The 14,551-nt window shown below is 50.1% G+C and overlaps 1 protein-coding gene across 4 annotated transcripts in view; it reads right to left on the reverse strand.

Annotated features, from left to right (window-relative positions):
* Positions 1 to 14,551, reverse strand: part of CCDC171 (coiled-coil domain containing 171) — a 222,477-nt gene that overhangs the window by 15,190 nt on the left and 192,736 nt on the right. The gene's annotated exons all lie outside the window — the stretch shown is intronic.

The raw sequence follows: 14,551 nt of genomic DNA on the forward strand, positions 1-14,551 counted from the left end.
CAGTGTGTAAAGCGGCCTTTAGGTTACAAGTCTGCAGTCACTCTATGTGTGCAGCATGCGCAATGTGAGAATTCCGCAGTGCTGCAACCGGTGCATGACCGCAACTATGTGATTTACATACATGAAGTCAAATGTCAACTAGATAGGCGGCCTTGCTCAATGCAAGTGTATTGAGCAAGGTCAGATACAGCTTAGTTAAAACCAGGAGTGGGTGAAAAATGCATAAGTGGTGCCTATGTTTCTATTAGGGCACAGTCACACGGCTGTGTAATTCGTGCGAGGATCGCATTGCAGTGCTTAGACTGGCTGTTGGCTCTCTTGACCTGAGCATGACAGCTGCATAGAAATACCTGCCACACACTCAGGTCAAGAGAGCCACCAGCCAGTCTGAGCACTGCAATGCGATCCTCGCATGAATTATACGGCTGTGTGACTACACACTTATACTTGTTCTCTGATTGTTCCACTCCTGGTTTTGTCTTACACATATTGTAGTAAAAAACTCACAAAATAATCAACATGTACATATGGCCTAAGGGGACTAAACCCTGCTTTACACGTTGCAATTTCGCATACGATCTCGTATGCGATTTGCAACGCCCCCATCGTATGTGTGGCACGTTCAATTTGTTGAACGTGCCGCACAAACGATTAACCCCCGTCACACGTACTTACCCGTCCATACGACCTCGATGTGGGCGGCGAACGTTCACTTCCTGGAGTGGGAGAGACGTTCAGCGTCACATCGAAGTCACGCGGCAGCCGGCCAATAGAAGCGGAGGGGCTGAGATGAGCGGGAAGTAAACATCCCGCCCACCTCCTTCCTTCCGCATAGCTGGCCGGGAGCCGCAGGAGGCAGGTAAGATCTGTTCATCATTCCCGGGGTGTCACACGCTGCGATGTGTGCTACTCCGGGTACGATGAACAATCTGACAAGCAATTCTAGAGAAAGTATGAGAACAATTACCAATGTAAGAGCCATATGGTGTGCACGCTGTCGGCATATGTATACCCACAGCGTGCATGCACTACTCATATAGAATACAAAAACTGGAGAAACAGCGAGTATATATGCAGAATGAAAAATGTTATTGATAAGAATCACACACAGAACAGCAATTGACAATTTAAAAACAACTACCAATAAATCAAGGGGGTCACTGATATAAAGATAAAAATTGTATGAGTTAGTCACTACTAGCCATGGAAGAGGTGAATCCCATCAATTGATCGGTTAGAATAGACAGGGCCAGGACCAGAGGCGTAACACAAAAAATTGGGCTAAGTAAGCCAAAAATCTGTCTCAAATAGCCGTGAGAGAGGTGAAACCATTAGTAAGGTGGTGGTAATAATTTAGGCAAATTTGGAGACAGAAAGGCATGAAAAAAAGGCAGATAAGACCAAGTCCATTGATGTTAATAAAAAATAGCCGTGTGAGAGGTGGAACCAGTCAGCAGACTGGGTCCAAAAGGATGTCACAGTCTTTCTCTAGTAGCCGTGGGAGAAGTGAGTCCGATCAATTGTTGGGGTAAACAATGAACACGGGGTAGGACAACACAAACTGTGTGGTATGGCTGAGCTCAAACCAGGCGGAATGAAAAATTCTTTGTGTCCTATTTTGATCCATTCAGAATGACCATATAGTAAGTGTGACAAAAAGAGTCTTAATTAAAGAGAAGGTCATCCGAGAGGACAAGAGACTGCCAGGGGAGCTCGGCCATACTCATTCAGCAAGTGCAAAGTAGCATAGATGTATCAGGAAAGAAACATACAAGGAATGATTAAGACCCAAGTATAACAGTATGGCCCAACAGGAAAACCCAGGTCAGTTTAAATGGCATGAAAAAAAGAGAATTTTGTTACTTACCGTAAATTCTTTTTCTTATAGTTCCGTATTGGGAGACCCAGACCATGGGTGTTTAGCTTCTGCCTCCGGAGGACACACAAAGTACTACACTTAAAAGTGTAGCTCCTCCCTCTGAGCTTATACACCCCCCTGGTAGCCAGTCCTAGCCAGTTTAGTGCAAAAGCTGAAGGAGAATAGCCACCCACAAGTAGAACCGAGTAAGAACCGGAACAACTGGAGACTCTGTCCACGACAACAGCCTGTGATAACACACGGGACAAGAAAATTGCCAACAGGCAACAGGGAGGGAGCTGGGTCTCCCAATACGGAGCTATAAGAAAAAGAATTTACGGTAAGTAACAAAATTCTCTTTTTCTTTATCGTTCCTTTGGGAGACCCAGACCATGGGACGTTCCAAAGCTGTCCCTGGGTGGGAATAAACAGAAAAAACTAAGAAGTAGGCGGAGCCTAACTTCACAAGTGGGCGACAGCCGCCTGAAGGATGCGTCTGCCCAAGCTCGCATCTGCCAAAGCATGAGCATGCACTTGGTAGTGCTTCGAAAAGGTATGCAGGCTAGTCCAAGTGGCAGCCTGACAGACTTGTTGTAGGAAAGAACTCCGGCACTCTTAGTAACCCCAATAAGAGACTTAAGCAGTAGTGATGTTCAAATAGAGTTTTTTATTCAGAGAAAAAGTCCATAAATAAACGTTTTCGACCTAATTCGGTCTTCCTCAGAAAGGACTTATCTATGGAGATGCAGGGTAAAATTATGATCTTCCTTTGTAAGATCCTCCTTTATGGATCCACTGATTCAGAACAGACCTGTTATAATGAAAAAGCGTTCTTTGAATAAGGGATTTTTTAAATATTTCTATCTGACGTCTTAATAGTTTCACGGGGAAATGACCTTACCACGTGTTTAGGCCGATCAGTTCATCATTACGGTATGAAAACAGATGTAAAAATCAGCTGCCAATAGGACCATTCAATAGCATATATTCAGAATATCGTCCTATAAATTGGATATCTTAAATGAGGTTGGATTGGACAATACTGAACAAAAGAGGAAAGCCCTCACGATTATGTTACAAAGTGGACATATGTGTGTGGGGAACCGCTCCGTGGACTTCACTGTGAAGTCCACGGAGCGGTTCCCCACACACATATGTCCACTTTGTAACATAATCGTGAGGGCTTTCCTCTTTTGTTCAGTATTGTCCAATCCAACCTCATTTAAGATATCCAATTTATAGGACGATATTCTGAATATATGCTATTGAATGGTCCTATTGGCAGCTGATTTTTACATCTGTTTTCATACCGTAATGATGAACTGATCGGCCTAAACACGTGGTAAGGTCATTTCCCCGTGAAACTATTAAGACGTCAGATAGAAATATTTAAAAAATCCCTTATTCAAAGAACGCTTTTTCATTATAACAGGTCTGTTCTGAATCAGTGGATCCATAAAGGAGGATCTTACAAAGGAAGATCATAATTTTACCCTGCATCTCCATAGATAAGTCCTTTCTGAGGAAGACCGAATTAGGTCGAAAACGTTTATTTATGGACTTTTTCTCTGAATAAAAAATTCTATTTGAACATCACTACTGCTTAAGTCTCTTATTGGGGTTACTAAGAGTGCCGGAGTTCTTTCCTACATATATATATTTTTCTCCAGAGCACCTAATTGGTGAAGCAGGGTCCTAACCTACTTGACAGACTTGTTGAGCCGTAGCCTGGTGCCTAAAAGCCCAAGAGGCACCGACAGCTCTGGTCGAGTGTGCTTTGATCCCCGGCGGGGGAGGCACCGGAGTACTCTGGTAGGCGACCGAAATGGTCGATCTAATCCAACGGGCCAAGGTCGGCTTAGAAGCAGAGAGACCCTTGCGCCGCCCTGTGGTTAGCACAAAAAGAGAGGTGCACCGCCTAAGCGCAGCGGTGCGAGACACATAGATCCGGAGAGCACGCACCAGATCTAGAGTATGCAGCGCTTTCTCAAAGCGATGAACAGGGGCCGGACAGAAGGAAGGCAAGGAAATATCCTGGTTAAGGTGGAAGGGAGAGACCACCTTAGGAAGAAAGTCCGGGGTCGGACGGAGAACTACCTTGTCTTGGTGAAAAAACAAAAAAGGTGACTCCGAGGAGAGCGCAGCCAAATCAGAGACTCTCCTGAGAGAAGTTATGGCAACTAGAAAGGCCACCTTTTGAGAAAGACGATACAAAGAAACCTCCCTAAGGGGCTCGAAAGGGGGTTTCTGCAATACCGTGAGGACCAAGTTAAGGTCCCAGGGATCCAAGGGCCGCCGATAAGGCGGAATGATGTGAGACGCACCTTGCATGAAGGTGCGGACCTGAGCCAGCCGGGCGAGACGCCGCTGGAACAGCACTGATAGAGCTGAGACTTGTCCCTTGAGAGAATTGAGGGACAGTCCTAGCTGCAGACCGGACTGTAAAAAAGACAGAAGGGTCGGCAACGAGAATGGCCAAGGAGAATGGCCGGAAGAGCGACACCAGTACAGGAAAATTTTCCAAGTCCTGTGATAGATCTTGACGAAGGAAGACTTACGGGCCCGAGTCATAGTGGAGATGACTTCAGGAAGAATACTAGAAGCTGTCAAAATCCAGGACTCAAGAGCCACGCCGTCAATTTGAGTGCCGCAGAATTCGGGCGGAAAAACGGACCTTGCGAGAGCAGGTCTGGACGGTCCGGAAGATGCCACGGCATCTCCACGGACAGTTGGAGCAGGTCCGGATACCAAGCTCGCCTGGGCCTGTCCGGTGCAATGAGGATGACTCGACGGCCCTCCATTCTGATCTTGAGCAGGACTCTGGGCAAGAGAGCTAGAGGGGGAAACACGTAGGACAGACGAAAGTGGGACCAGTCTTGAACCAGAGCATCCGCGGCGAAGGCCTGAGGATTGTGGGAGCGAGCCACGTAAACCGGAACCTTGTTGTTGTGACGGGATGCCATTAGGTCCACGTCCGGAGTGCCCCACTTGCGGCAGATTGACTGAAACACTGCCGGGTGCAGGGACCACTCGCCACTGTCCACGGATTGACGGCTGAGATAATGTGCCTCCCAGTTTTCTACGCCAGGGATGTGGACTGCGGATATGGTGGACTTGGAGTCCTCCGCCCATTGAAGAATGTGTTGGACCTCCAACATTGCCAGGCGGCTGCGTGTCCCGCTTGGTGATTGATGTAGGCAACCGCTGTCGCGTTGTCTGACTGGACTCGAATGTGCCTGCCCGCCAACAGATGGTGAAAGGCTAGGAGAGCAAGAAGCACAGCTCTGGTTTCCAGCACATTGATTGAAAGGGCTGACTCGGACGGAGTCCAAGTGCCCTGTGCTCTGTGGTGGAGATGTACCGCTCCCCAGCCGGATAGGCTGGCATCCGTGGTGAGAATCACCCAGGACGGAGTCAGGAAGGAGCGCCCTTGGGACAGGGAGAGGGGTCGAAGCCACCACTGAAGAGAGCTCCTGGTCCGTGGCGACAGAGCCACTAACCTCTGTAAGGAGGAAGGCCGCTTGTCCCAACAGCGGAGAATGTCCAGCTGCAGAGGACGCAGATGGAACTGGGCAAAGGGAACCGCCTCCATGGAGGCCACCATTTGACCCAGCACCTGCATCAGGCGCCTGAGGGAATAACGTCGGGGCCTCAGGAGAGAGCACACCGCTAGCCGGAGAGACTGCTGTTTGATTAAGGGCAACTTCACAAGTGCCGGCAAAGTCTCGAACTGCATCCCTAGGTACGTGAGACTCTGGCTCGGAGTCAGAGTGGATTTGGGAAGATTGACAATCCACCCGAATTGGGCTAGGGTGGCGAGAGTGAGCGAAGAAGGGAATTTTGTTTACTTACCGTAAATTCCTTTTCTTCTAGCTCCAATTGGGAGACCCAGACAATTGGGTTGTATAGCTATGCCTCCGGAGGCCACACAAAGCATTACACTAAAAGTGTAAAGCCCCTCCCCTTCTGCCTATACACCCCCCGTGCTCACAGGCTCCTCAGTTTTGGTGCAAAAGCAAGAAGGAGGAAAAAATTATAATTGGTTTAAAGTAAATTCAATCCGAAGGAATATCGGAGAACTGAAACCATTCAACATGAACAACATGTGTACACAAAAAACAGGGGCGGGTGCTGGGTCTCCCAATTGGAGCTAGAAGAAAAGGAATTTACGGTAAGTAAACAAAATTCCCTTCTTCTTTGTCGCTCCATTGGGAGACCCAGACAATTGGGACGTCCAAAAGCAGTCCCTGGGTGGGTAAATAATACCTCATAATAGAGCCGTAACCGGCTCCGTCCTACAGGTGGGCAACCGCCGCCTGAAGGACTCGCCTACCTAGGCTGGCATCTGCCGAAGCATAGGTATGCACCTGATAGTGTTTCGTGAAAGTGTGCAGGCTCGACCAGGTAGCCGCCTGACACACCTGCTGAGCCATAGCCTGGTGCCGCAAAGCCCAGGACGCTCCCACGGCCCTGGTAGAATGGGCCTTCAGCCCTGAGGGAACCGGAAGCCCGGAGGAACGATAAGCCTCGAGAATTGGTTCCTTGATCCACCGAGCCAGGGTTGATTTGGAAGCTTGTGTCCCTTTACGCTGGCCAGCGACAAGGACAAAGAGTGCATCCGAGCGGCGCAGGGGCGCCGTACGAGAAATGTAGAATCTGAGTGCTCTCACCAGATCTAACAAGTGCAAATCCTTTTCACATTGGTGAACTGGATGAGGACAAAAAGAGGGTAAGGAGATATCCTGATTGAGATGAAAGGGGGATACCACCTTAGGGAGAAATTCCGGAACCGGACGCAGAACCACCTTGTCCTGGTGAAACACCAGGAAGGGGGCTTTGCATGACAGCGCTGCTAGCTCAGACACTCTCCGAAGTGATGTGACTGCCACTAGGAAGACCACCTTCTGTGAAAGGCGCGAGAGAGAGATATCCCTCATTGGCTCGAACGGTGGTTTCTGAAGAACCATCAGCACCCTGTTCAGATCCCAGGGTTCTAACGGACGCCTGTAAGGAGGTACGATGTGACAAACCCCCTGCAGGAACGTGCGTACCTGTGGAAGTCTGGCTAGGCGCTTCTGAAAAAAGACAGAGAGCGCAGAGACTTGTCCCTTAAGGGAGCCTAGTGAAAAACCCTTTTCTAATCCGGATTGAAGAAAGGACAGAAAAGTGGGCAAGGTAAACGGCCAGGGAGCAACGCCCTGAGCAGAGCACCACGACAGGAAAATTTTCCAAGTCCTGTGGTAGATCTTGGCGGACGTTGGTTTCCTAGCCTGTCTCATGGTGGCAATGACCTCTTGAGATAAACCTGAAGACGCTAGGATCCAGGACCCAATGGCCACACAGTCAGGTTCAGGGCCGCAGAATTCAGATGGAAAAACGGCCCTTGAGACAGCAAGTCTGGTCGGTCTGGGAGTGCCCACGGTTGGCCGACCGTGAGATGCCACAGATCCAGGTACCACGACCTCCTCGGCCAGTCTGGAGCGACGAGGATGGCGCGACGGCAGTCGGCCCTGATCTTGCGTAACACTCTGGGCAACAGTGCCAGAGGAGGAAACACATAAGGGAGTTGAAACTGCGACCAATCCTCAACTAAGGCGTCTGCCGCCAGAGCTCTGTGATCTTGAGACCAGGCCATGAACGTCGGGACCTTGTTGTTGTGCCGGGACGCCATTAGGTCGACGTCCGGCATGCCCCAGCGGCAACAGATCTCCTGAAACACGTCCGGGTGAAGGGACCATTCCCCTGCGTCCATGCCCTGGCGACTGAGAAAATCTGCTTCCCAGTTTTCTACGCCCGGGATGTGAACTGCGGATATGGTGGAGGCTGTGGCTTCCACCCATAGCAGAATCCGCCGGACCTCCTGGAAGGCTTGCCGACTGCGTGTCCCGCCTTGGTGGTTGATGTATGCCACCGCTGTGGAGTTGTCCGACTGAATTCGGATCTGTTTGCCTTCCAGCCACGGCTGGAATGCTTTTAGGGCAAGATACACTGCCCTTATCTCCAGAACATTGATCTGAAGGGAGGACTCTGTCTGAGTCCAAGTCCCCTGAGCCCTGTGGTGGAGAAAGACCGCTCCCCACCCTGACAGGCTCGCATCCGTCGTGACCACAGCCCAGGATGGGGGCAGCAAGGATTTCCCCTTCGACAGAGAAGTGGGAAGAAGCCACCACTGAAGGGAAGCTTTGGCTGCCCGAGAAAGGGAGACGTTCCTGTCGAGGGACGTCGACTTCCTGTCCCATTTGCGGAGAATGTCCCATTGAAGTGGGCGCAGATGAAACTGCGCAAAAGGAACTGCCTCCATTGCTGCCACCATCTTCCCTAGGAAGTGCATGAGGCGCCTCAGGGGGTGTGACTGACCATGAAGGAGAGATTGCACCCCTGTCTGTAGTGAACGCTGTTTGTTCAGCGGAAGCTTCACTATCGCTGAGAGAGTATGAAACTCCATGCCAAGATAAGTCAGTGATTGGGCCGGTGTCAGATTTGACTTTGGAAAATTGATGATCCACCCGAAACTCTGGAGAGTTTCCAGAGCAATGTTCAGGCTGTGTTGGCATGCCCCTTGAGAGGGTGCCTTGACCAGTAGATCGTCTAAGTAAGGGATCACCGAGTGTCCCTGAGAGTGTAGGATTGCCACCACTGTTGCCATGACCTTGGTGAAGACCCGTGGGGCTGTTGCCAGGCCAAAAGGTAGTGCCACGAACTGAAGGTGTTCGTCCCCTATGGCGAAGCGCAGGAAGCGCTGATGCTCTGGCGCAATCGGTACGTGGAGATAAGCATCTTTGATGTCTATTGATGCCAGGAAATCTCCTTGGGACATGGAGGCGATGACGGAGCGAAGCGATTCCATCCGGAACCGCCTGGTTTTCACATGCTTGTTGAGCAGCTTTAGGTCCAGAACGGGACGGAAGGATCCGTCCTTTTTTGGCACCACGAACAAGTTGGAGTAAAAACCGTGACCCCGTTGCTGAAGAGGAACCGGGATCACCACTCCTTCCGCCTTCAGGGTGCCCACCGCCTGCATAAGAGCCTCGGCTCTGTCGGGGGGTGGAGATGTTCTGAAGAAACGAGTCGGAGGACGAGAGTTGAACTCTATCCTGTAACCGTGAGATAGAATGTCTCTCACCAATCGGTCTTTTACTTGTGGCAGCCAGATGTCGCAAAAGCGGGAGAGCCTGCCACCGACCGAGGATGCGGTTTGAAGAGGCCGAAAGTCATGAGGAGGCCGCTTTGGGAGCGGTGCCTCCGGCGGTCTTTTTAGGACGTGACTTAGACCGCCATGCATCTGAGTTCCTCTGATCTTTCTGAGGCCTTTTGGACGAGGAAAATTGAGATCTGCCCGCGGTCCGAAAGGACCGAAACCTCGATTGTACCTTCCGTGGTTGAGGTCTGTTTGGTTTGGACTGGGGTAAGGATGAATCCTTTCCCTTGGATTGTTTAATGATTTCATCCAATCGCTCACCAAACAAGCGGTCGCCAGCCAATGGCAAACCGGTTAAGAACTTTTTGGAAGCAGAGTCTGCCTTCCATTCACGTAGCCACATGGCCCTGCGGAGTACCACCGAGTTGGCGGATGCCACCGCCGTACGGCTCGCAGAGTCGAGGATAGCATTAATGGCGTAGGACGCAAACGCCGACGCCTGATTGGTTAAGGACACCACTTGTGGGGCAGATGTACGTGTTACCGCATGAATCTGCGCCTGACAAGCTGAGATAGCTTGGAGTGCCCATACGGCTGCGAATGCTGGAGCAAAAGATGCGCCGATAGCTTCATAGATGGATTTCAACCATAGCTCCATCTGTCTGTCAGTGGCATCTTTGAGTGAAGCCCCGTCTTCCACTGCAACTATGGATCTAGCCGCCAGTCTGGAGATTGGAGGATCCACCTTAGGACACTGAGTCCAGCCCTTGACAACCTCGGGGGGAAGGGATAACGTGTGTCCTTAAGGCGCTTGGAAAAACGCTTGTCTGGACAGTCCCGGTTTTTCTGGATTGCCTCTCTGAAGTCAGAGTGATCCAGAAACATATTTAATGTACGCTTTGGAAACCTGAAACGGAATTTCTCCTGAGAAGCAGACTCCTCAATTGGAGGAGCTGGGGGAGAAATATCCAACACCTGATTGATGGTCGCTATAAGGTCATTCACTACTGCGTCACCTTCAGGTGTATCTAGGTTGAGAGCGGCTTCAGTATCAGAATCCTGATCTGAGACCTCCGCTTCATCCTCCAGAGAGTCCCCCTGCTGGGACCCTGAACAGTGTGATGAAGTGGAGGGAATTTCCCAGCGACCCCGCTTGGGCGGCCTGGGACTGCGGTCCGTGTCAGAGACCTCACCCTGGGACCTGTGGGTTACCCCCGGGGCACATTGCTGTTCCAATTGAGGGGGACCAGGGGTCAAGGATTGGATAGAGCCCGGGGCCTGAATCACCGGTCTGGACTGCAAAGCTTCCAGTATTTTAGCAGACCATTTATCCATAGTGTCAGACAGCTTGTCAGCAAAGGCTGCAAACTCCGTCCCTGTCACCTGGACAGTGGTAGCAGGTGGATCTACCTGGGCCACTTGTAGCAGAGGCTCCGGCTGAGTAAGCGCAACCGGGGCCGAGCATTGCACACAATGAGGGTCAGTGGACCCTGCCGGTAGTACAGCTGTACATGAGGTACAGGTTGCAAAATACGTCTGTGCTGTGGCACCCTTGCTCTTTGCAGATGACATGTTGTCTCCTCTGAGAACAACCAGGAGGGTATATAGCCAAAAATCAACAGAGCGACCGTACAGTGCAATGTATAGCCTAAAAGCCTATATATATATATACACTTCGGTACTCAGTGGGGCCAGCACCACAGGTGCTGCTTACCGACCGCTCAGAGCGGTTGTGTGGTCGCCAGATTCCCTGCCTGGGTCTCCCTGTGTTGCCTCTCCTCCTCAGCGTCTGAATCGCTGACAGGAATGGCTGCCGGCGTTCTGTGAGGAGGAGGAGACCGAGGGCGTGCCCAAGAAAAGTGCGGGAATCCAGCGCCCCACTGTACTGAGTGAGGAGGGAGGAGGATACTAATGTATGCTCCAGCCCTCTGCTGACGATCCGTGCAGCGTCCCGCCCCTCCCCTGACTGGCAGGCCTGTGGGCGGGAAAGAACGACACTAGGCCGCAGAAGCCGGGGACTAAAGTTATAAGCGCGGCCGGCAATAAGCGCGGCCGCGCGTAGTCCCCCGGTGCACTAACACCTCCAGCAGTGCTGGAAAGTGTATGGCACTAACGTTTCATGTCCGGCGCACTAACACACCCAGCAGAGCTGGAAAGTGTCTGGCACAAGCACTCCATGTCCGGCGCACTAACACACCCAGCAGAGCTGGAAAGTGTCTGGCCCAAACGCTCCATGTCCGGCGCACTAACACACCCAGCAAAGATGGAAAGTGTCTGGCACAAGCGCTCCATGCCCGGCGCACTAACACACCCAGCAGTGCTGTAATGTGTATGGGACCAGCGCTCCATGCGCGGTCCCCACGGAGACACAGAGTACCTCATAGTAGCAGGGCTTTGTCCCTGACGATATCCAGCTCCTATCCTGCAGATTCCCAAGGGCTGCGGAGGGAGCACGGTCCCAGTGCCTGGAGACCGATCCGGTCCCACTTCACCCAGAGCCCATTAAGGGATAGGGAAGGAAAACAGCATGTGGCTCCTGCCTGTGTACCCGCAATGGGCACCTCAACCTTAACAACACCGCCGACAAGAGTGGGGTGAGAAGGGAGCATGCTGGGGGCCCTGTTATGGGCCCTCTTTTCTTCCATCCGACCTAGTCAGCAGCTGCTGCTGACCAAGCAGTGGAGCTATGCGTGGATGTCTGCCTCCTTCGCACAAAGCAAAAAAACTGAGGAGCCCGTGAGCACGGGGGGTGTATAGGCAGAAGGGGAGGGGCTTTACACTTTTAGTGTAATGCTTTGTGTGGCCTCCGGAGGCATAGCTATACAACCCAATTGTCTGGGTCTCCCAATGGAGCGACAAAGAAACACTCCGCTGACAGTCTGCGCTGGATATACCCTTGACCAGAAGGTCGTCCAGATAAGGAAGCACTGCTAACCCCTGGAGGTGCAGGACCGCAATCACTGCTGCCATGACCTTGGTGAATACCTGAGGGGCCGTGGCTAACCCGAAGGGGAGAGCCACGAATTGGAAATGATCCTCTCCTATCGCAAAACGTAACCAATGCTGATGTGACACTGCGATTGGCACATGTAGATAGGCATCTCTGATGTCGATGGACGCCAGGAACTCCCCTTGGGTCATAGAGGCAATGACTGATCGTAGAGACTCCATGCGAAAATGCCACACCCGGACATGCTTGTTGAGAAGCTTGAGATCCAGGATGGGCCGGAAGGTACCGTCCTTTTTCGGAACTAGGAAGAGATTTGAGTAAAAACCTCTGAACCGTTCCTGAGCGGGAACTGGGACAATCACTCCATTTGCCTGCAAGGACGCCACGGCCTTGTAGAGACCTGTAGGACCTGATACATAGTCAATGTAGAGAGCACATACCCAGAAGGAGCAGGATCACCACCAACGCACGTTTCGCAATGGTATTGTTGCTTTCTCACCTACTGACAATGCATACCCGGTAGGTATAAATAGCCCCATAGTAAATTATTATTGCAATCAGGTGAGAGGGCCCAAAAAGAGAAAAGGGATGTGATGTAACAATTAGAAACGCCCATACCTGAATTTGATAGGGTGTGCATTAGAATGGATGGGGCCAAGCACCAATAGATCATGAGCAAGAATCATACAAAGAGTAAATCATAAGCAGTCCACCAGAATGGAAAAAGTATGCACACCATATCAAGGTGTAAGGACATCATAGTACCGCGTATAACTGATAAAAAAAACAAACAAACTGGAGGTTTGTAATCTCATTTTCCAGACGTCCCGCCCTCCGGCCGTGCAGGGAAGGATCATGTGGTGCTAGGGACGCGTCACCCCGGCAACCATGCAATCCAACACAGCACAAAGCCCGACAGGGCAGGAAACGTCACAGACCGAGGGGATCCCGAGGCATAACAGTGCTGCGCATGTATAATGGAGGGACTGGAAGTTTGTAAACATATATTTCCTAAGTAACGTAAAACAGGAATTACCCATCAGTCCGGACGTCCCGCCCACCGGCCGTGCAAGGGGAGGACACGTGGTGTCGGGGACGCGTCACCCCGGCAACCACACGATCCAACACAGCACGGGGCCTGACAGGGCAGGAGACGTCACAGACAGAGGGAATAACGGAAGTCCCGCCCCTAGCTGCATAGGCAAAGGATAACACAGCAGGGGATTAACTTATTATTAACCAAACAAAGAAACCTATCAGGTAGGTGAAAACAGGAATGAACGATATCATAAATGAAAAAATGTCATAAATGAAAAAATGATGAAATGATGAAAAAACAAAAAAGTCCCCGGGGATTCCGTCCACCACTATTCAAGAAATAGGGGAGCATTGCATCAACGGGTAATCACTATATAAGTAAATCAAATAGTGAAGGGGACGGAAATAATAAAACATGAATAGAAACAAGGGACAAACCTAAGATGTATATGTGTATGTGCATATACTTAACCCAGATCTCTCAATAATGCACGGTACACACATGTGTAAGAGTGACATTCGAGAAATGTCCCAAAACCAGATTATATGATAAGCAAATACAGAAATATAATAAAGAAATAAAAAAATAAGCATATTTGGTATTGCCAAGTCCATAAGAATTTAACCAAATTTTAAACTTTAGGCCGGAGTCACACTTCCATCGTATCACTCCAGCACTGCTGCACACTCTCCTGACAGGAGCAGGTCGGGTGCATGTATTTCTATGCAGCTGAGACGGTCCTGTCCGGAGAGCAGCAGACCGTGCCGGGTGATGAGATGCGAGACCCGCGCGACTCACTCGCAAGTGTGACTCCGGCCTAACTGAAAAGATAAACATCATAATGAGAACTGAAATGCCAGCATTGTAGGGTTTCCTGCGCATCTTCCTAAAAAAATTGCAATTAAAATATATAAAGATGTTGCATGTGCTCAAAAAAGGTAGCAATAAAACCGTCAGCTTCCCATACATGCAACAATCCCTGAAACAGCCCCTTGGACAGTGACAGAAAAATCTAAGAGTTACGGGTATCAGAATAACATAAAATTCCATGTTTTCTTTCACTATAGTAAAAAAATTAAAAAAATCTATACATGTTTGGCATCTTCGTAATTGTACAGAGGCTAGGGTTACACAATAGTATAGAAAAAATCAGTCAGATTTTCGTCTAGAAAAGTGGGATGATTTTTTCTCACTTGTCATCCAGGTGCAATTTGTTTCTTTACTCAGCCGCTATTAAAGGGAATCTGTCAGCAGGTTTTTGCTACCTCATCTGAGAGCAGCATGATGTAGGCAAAGAGGCCCTGAGTTCAACAATGTATCACTTAGATTACTGTGTGTAGCCATTCTGACACAGTGAAAGATTTGAGATTTTACATGTAGCAGAGCTGAGAGAGCTGTCTCTGCTTAAACCAGGCTTTCAGTGTACATTTCCATAGACAGAAGCTGCTAATCACAGAAGTAGTGGAGTCGGACTACAACTCATGCTCTGCTGAGACCCACTAATGATAAAGATAAGAGGCTTAAACTAACATTGCAGGTAAACAAAAAAAGACTGAGATAAGACAT

Source organism: Anomaloglossus baeobatrachus, chromosome 1, assembly GCF_048569485.1.
Source record: "Anomaloglossus baeobatrachus isolate aAnoBae1 chromosome 1, aAnoBae1.hap1, whole genome shotgun sequence".
Classification (NCBI taxonomy): domain Eukaryota; kingdom Metazoa; phylum Chordata; class Amphibia; order Anura; family Aromobatidae; genus Anomaloglossus; species Anomaloglossus baeobatrachus.